This window comes from Apteryx mantelli, chromosome 6 (genome assembly GCF_036417845.1).
Source record: "Apteryx mantelli isolate bAptMan1 chromosome 6, bAptMan1.hap1, whole genome shotgun sequence".
Lineage (NCBI taxonomy): Eukaryota > Metazoa > Chordata > Aves > Apterygiformes > Apterygidae > Apteryx > Apteryx mantelli.
The window spans coordinates 16,895,432-16,901,196 of record NC_089983.1 but is presented as its reverse complement, the minus strand read 5'-3'; positions in this window follow the sequence as shown (position 1 = coordinate 16,901,196).

The following is a 5,765-nucleotide window of genomic DNA, read 5'->3' as shown; positions in this document are numbered from 1 at the left end:
GTGTTGGGGCGACGCCGTTGCCTAGCAGCGGCTCCGCGCGAGCTCGACCGTTAACGGCTGCCGCCCTCCCCGCGCGCAAAGCGAATCCCAACGCACCGGCGCGAGCTCCGCGGGAAGCTGATTGGCCCTGGGGGAAGAGTGGGCGTGGCCTAACCACACACACTCCCCTCGCGTGGCGCGCGGCCCTGTTGCTAGGGGAGAGGGTGAGGCGCGGGGTGGGCGGCGGCGGCGGCGGTAGCGACCGCGAGCCTGGGCCGCCCGGCGGCCGCCCTGCCCCGGCACGGCTGCGGAGGGGCCGGGGCCGGGGCCGGGGCCGGGGCTGCGGCTGCGGCTGCCGCGCGGGGGCCCGTGCTGAGCCCTCGGGCTGGCTTAATACCCCGCAGCTCTCTGAAGCATACGCGATCGCGCTCTTCAGCGCTTCAGTAGCAGAAATGGCACGCCCGCGGCCTAATTCTTTTGTGTCTAATGAGCCTTGTTATGTTTTATTAGTTACAATTGCAGTAACGGAATTGTTGCTTTATGACAAGCCTTCTTTATTTGAAGTAGAATATCCTCTTAACATTTTAAATTTGACAAAAAGGTTACAAGCTCAAAACAGATCATTCTTTGTTTTGTACAATGAAGTTTCACATATTTTTTTTTCTAACCTATTTCAATGTGTTTTCAGCGAACTTTGCTGTTGTTACTTTGCTGTGAGAATAAAACTTTCTTCCTGTAGAAAGTCACTGGACTCCCTTTAAGGGCCTCCAGATTTGAGGAAAATAAGGATAGTTAAATTGCTTCAGATAGCAGGTACAATTCACACCTGTTGCAATAAGTATTTCTTCTTATCTTTCAAACTAACTAGTGTGTTTGACTGAGTGAATTCAGGTGCTTGTTTTTAGGCTAAGCAGTGTGTACTCCAACTAAACATAAAAAATAATTCAGCTGCACTTTCAAAAACATTCTTAATACCCTCTGATGTCCTGACTAGGGCAGATAATTATCTAAATGACAACAGTGACCTAAAAGGTTTCAGGTGCTATGTCAGGCAATTTGAAGTCAGCCCACCTTGTGCATTTACACACTTAGTGTTTAAACAAGCTCTTCCCCCACCCCGCCGCCCCCACACCTGATACCACAGGCAAAAAGCCATTAGGGTATTTTTGCTTTGTCCAGTTGTGCAAAATTCAAAATTACTTGGAATTCCCCATGTATTTGCTAAAACAGTACCAAAGCTGGGTTTTGATTTTGAAATGAGAAATGCCCTACTCAAACATATCCCAGGAAGATTCAAACTGTATGCTATACTAGCTGTAATACATAACAATCTAGCTAGAAAACATGGAAAGGAAAATCCTTGCTATTTTTCTTTTGCAGTGAATGATTCAACTATTAGAAACTCTAAATACAGAAGGTAGTAGCACTTTCAGTGCACACTGACATACCTGAAAATTCTTCTGGCCATTACAATTCCAACTCCTAGAATGTGACTTTTTTTTTTCATTATTTGACTGGGAAATTGGAAATACCACACCTGCTTTTACTATTCAGAGAAGGAAAGACATAGCTGAGTTGCTAAACTTAGGAATGTTATAGAGAAAATAAATTTTCTGTATGCAGTATTTTTCACTAACAGTAGAACTTCCTACTTTACAGAAAACTAAGATGTTCTATGCTTTATTCTTTTCCCCTTTTTTCCACAACTGACTCTTTTCCTGCAGTGACCAGTTAAACACAGTTTATTTACATGAACATAAAAACAGTTGATTTCAATTGGTTTGTCCAATTTTTGTCCAATCCAAGGCCACAAGAGGATACAGTGAAAAAAATGGTTTAGAACTCTGTTATTTCCTGTGTTTAGATCAAATCTCACTTTCATAAGAAATCCCATCAGTCCTAACAAAACAACCCAAATCTAACTTCAGTAAAAATGAGATCAAAAGGATAAACCAGTGAAAGAATGAAAAGAAGCGAGTACACAGAAAAATAAAATGAATACTCCAAAGTGTCTGTTTGTTAAAACTTTTCTACAAGCAATAAAAAAGAGAGCACTCTTAAAAAAAAGTCCATTATTACCAGACAAAGTCTACAGAACATAGGCATTCAGTATCATATAGTTTGTATATTATCAAATAAGAAGATTAGCAAAGATTAGAGGAAATTAGATAACAAGATGGGATCAGTGAAGCAGTAAAATTAAACATAGGGATAAAAAAGGCCATAGTATTTTTAGAATTGAGTAAGTTTTCATTATCTGAAAGATTCAATGACATATAATTTTTATTCCACCTTGATACCTGAGTAAAATTCTGAAGTGCCAGTAATCAAGAATACTTTTCTTTCCCCCCAACAGAGGGTAAAGTATTCAACAGTAGAGTAATATGGCTTATTCTTTGGAATTAACAAAACTTAAGCCAAAATACTGCACACAATGAAATACTTCACTGTCCAGATGTTTTATCTTTAATGTGGAAAAAAAACCCTTCAATTTTTAACTAAAGTAGTTACTGGCATGCTGTGTTTTGACTAGAGCAAATGAATAATGTTTGAAAGTACAGACTAACAAATGTAGTAACTCCTGTATATACAAAAGCTCAGAATTTTCAGATTCAAATCTTGCTTTAAAAATAATTTTGGGAAGGGTTTTTTGTTCCTTCCCCAGAGACTTCCGATAACAGTCTGAAGACCAATAGCTAGCATGAGTATGGAACAGTATGCCTTAATGCAGTGTAGTCATATCTTCTTAAATGCCTATAACTTGTCACTCGAAGTAAGTTGTATTCCTAAATCACTCAGGCAATTTCACTAATCAAAAATTAACTCTAAGATTACATACTGGAATTTACTCCCATGTTTCCTTTTCGTGTATTCCACTTGGTCTAAAATCTTTTTTGGCTATTTCTATATACATATATATTTTTAGATTTTCTCACATTTTCCCTTCATGGACTCACTATAGCTGTATATAAAACAAGTAATTGGTCTCACAGTGGAAGGACCTTCAATGAAGCAAGCAGAGCTTTCTCACAGAGGCTTCTAATGGTGGGGGAAAAAGTCAAAATAAAAGTGCAACCATTTAGGAAGTGTTGTTCTAAATATTTATTTCTAACTCATAATTGTTGTTTCTTCTTTAAAAATAACTTTCATACTGTCTTTAATTGTATTTTCCAAAAGAGCTTTTACATGGCCAGATTATTCACTGGCACTCTTTCTTTAAAGCACCATCACCATCCAGCCTTTTTTTTTTTTTTTTTTTTTTTGATTTTTATAAATGTGGGAGTGAGAACACCAAAATAGAATTCCCTGGTGAGAAAGAAGAGAAGGAGAAATTAAGTTCTTCAGATGAAATCTATTTGAATGTAACGTAGTGTAGAAAAAAAGAATTCAAGCTGTATTTTAGGTACCTCTCTCACATATGTTTTACCTCATGAATTTTATGCCACTGGTAGGCAGAACATTCATTTACTCAGCTGATCATATCTCTGCATGCCTGTACCCATCGTATTAGAACCTCAGAGATCTGCAGAGCAAACAAGAGAGTCACTAACAATGATTTCTGTAAAGGAAAAGTTTTAGTCATTAGAATTCAAGGTTAAGCAATTTAGATCACAAGTCAATACTTAAGCTTTTCTGTGCTCACAGGCAGGACTTGAATTTTGGATAGCAATTAAAATGCAATTAGATGCAGTAATTATTTCAAAAAGATAATAAATTTAATACTTTGATTCACCATGAATCGTGAGACATTACATTTAGGCAAGTTTTCAAGGGAAAAAAAAATTTTTCAGCTCACAAATTTTTTAAAGAACAAAAATAGGTAACTATTGCTTGTATGCCATAGTTAGACCATACCTAAACTAATAAAACAGAAGCATGAATCTAAGTAATGCTTTTAAATACTGTTTTTTCTATGCAATTCTGTAATACTAGAAAATTGCCCCCCCCTTTTCAAAAAAAATTTTTTTTTTTGCTTTTATGGTCTTAATTAAGTCAAATCTTGTTAGGCACATCTTGCAGGTTCTTGAATATGGAATAATTAATGAAGGAAAATCAAATTGAAGACAGGACTATAATAGTATTTCCTTCCCCTAAAAAGGGTGATAAATATGTACATACTGTTTGTATAATCATTCTCAGGAACATGCTGTCCTGTAAGAAGCATGTGTTTAGTCACACTAGTCTTTTGCTTGTATCATGAAGGAACTACTGACCATCAAGAAATGACTGCTTTGAGAATCTGAAATAGAGTTACAGCATAGATGTACCATAGACTCCTACAGTCATTGCAACAAGAAAAAGATTTAAAAAAAAACAGTAAGGAGGTCTGGGTTTGTGTCAGCTGGAACATCTATGCCTATAATCTGTTTCATCGTCACAGCCATTCCGAAAGAAGAGTAGAGTCAGCTTGAGCACCTATCAGTGCCAGTATCTCTCAAAAAAAAAAAATTATTTACTATCTAGACTACCATAACACTAAGGTAAATATAAATATTTTGTGGTCAGTTGTAGGTATGGTGATTTACTGGCTCTGGCTGCAAACGTGTTTGACCCAGAAAGTTTCTGTTCACACTTCTCTCAAAGGTGAAGTCATCATTTCACTGGAAGGCAATAGTTTTGTCACAGATGTTACTAGGTCAAAAATCATTCCTGCTCCTCCTATTTTGTTGTGAAAGAAGTGATTCTTTGAATACACCTTTTATCCAAGAGTCACTTTAGGGCTAATAATGTAAGGGCTGACTAGATTAAAAAAAATTCTTTTTATGCTGTAACTCCTGTATGTGTTTTTGATTCAGGAAATTCCTTATTCTCCTATGCACTGGTAGGTGGCTTGGAAATTCAGCCCTGTCATTTCATCATTAATTTGATAAACTTCCTACCAGCTGACTCATCCTGTATCTTGTTCATTTTTTAAAAAAATGCTGAGTTGGCCAAGCAGTAGTTCCACGTCTCACAGCTACCAAGTTCTTAAGGCACTGGATGATTGTTTTTTGGGGGTCAAACACTCATTAATTGCATGTTTTTATCTTGCCCTGATTTCGCAATATCCACTTCCAAGCCTAACTTATCTTATTTAGCAGTACAATCACGCTTGTCCCGTTAAGATGACAGTCAGCTGTTACTTAGAGCAGTTTTTCTAACATGCCTCCCTTCTTAGAAAACCTTAGAAAAGATAGCAATTTTACACAATCTCAAATCGCTACTAGTGTTATACAGAATAGTTGGTTTCTAGATGTCTTAAAAAAAGAAAAACACAACTGATAGCCTTAATGCATGAAACATAAATATGCAGATAATTTCTGAATGTAATGCTGCAAACAACACTGCAGCAAGTACATGGATACACTATTTCTTTAATTGATAAGAAAGCTCATTCATGCATTTCTAACAATGCAAAAGCTTTCATTCTGTCAGTGAAATGTGCCTTCGTAGGAAATGTAGCATCCAGATGAACGAGTTACTACCTCTTTTGATTATAATTCCTTTTCTAAAGGAGAATTTCTTTAATTCGGTCATCTACTTGAAAACAAATGTAGGATTAGCGCTCTAAGAACCTACTATTTGTGTAGTACTCATTCGAGTTTCCTTACATGGCCATTATGCAAAAGCCATTAGAATTTAACAAAAATATCACCTCAATAAATACTGCAAGACATAATTAGACCACTGCATACAGGATCATATACTTTTTATAAGTATAATACAGATACGTAAGAGTCCCAGGAAGATAGCTATTAAAAATATGATTAAAAACAAAACGAAAAAACAAACAACCCTCACAAACA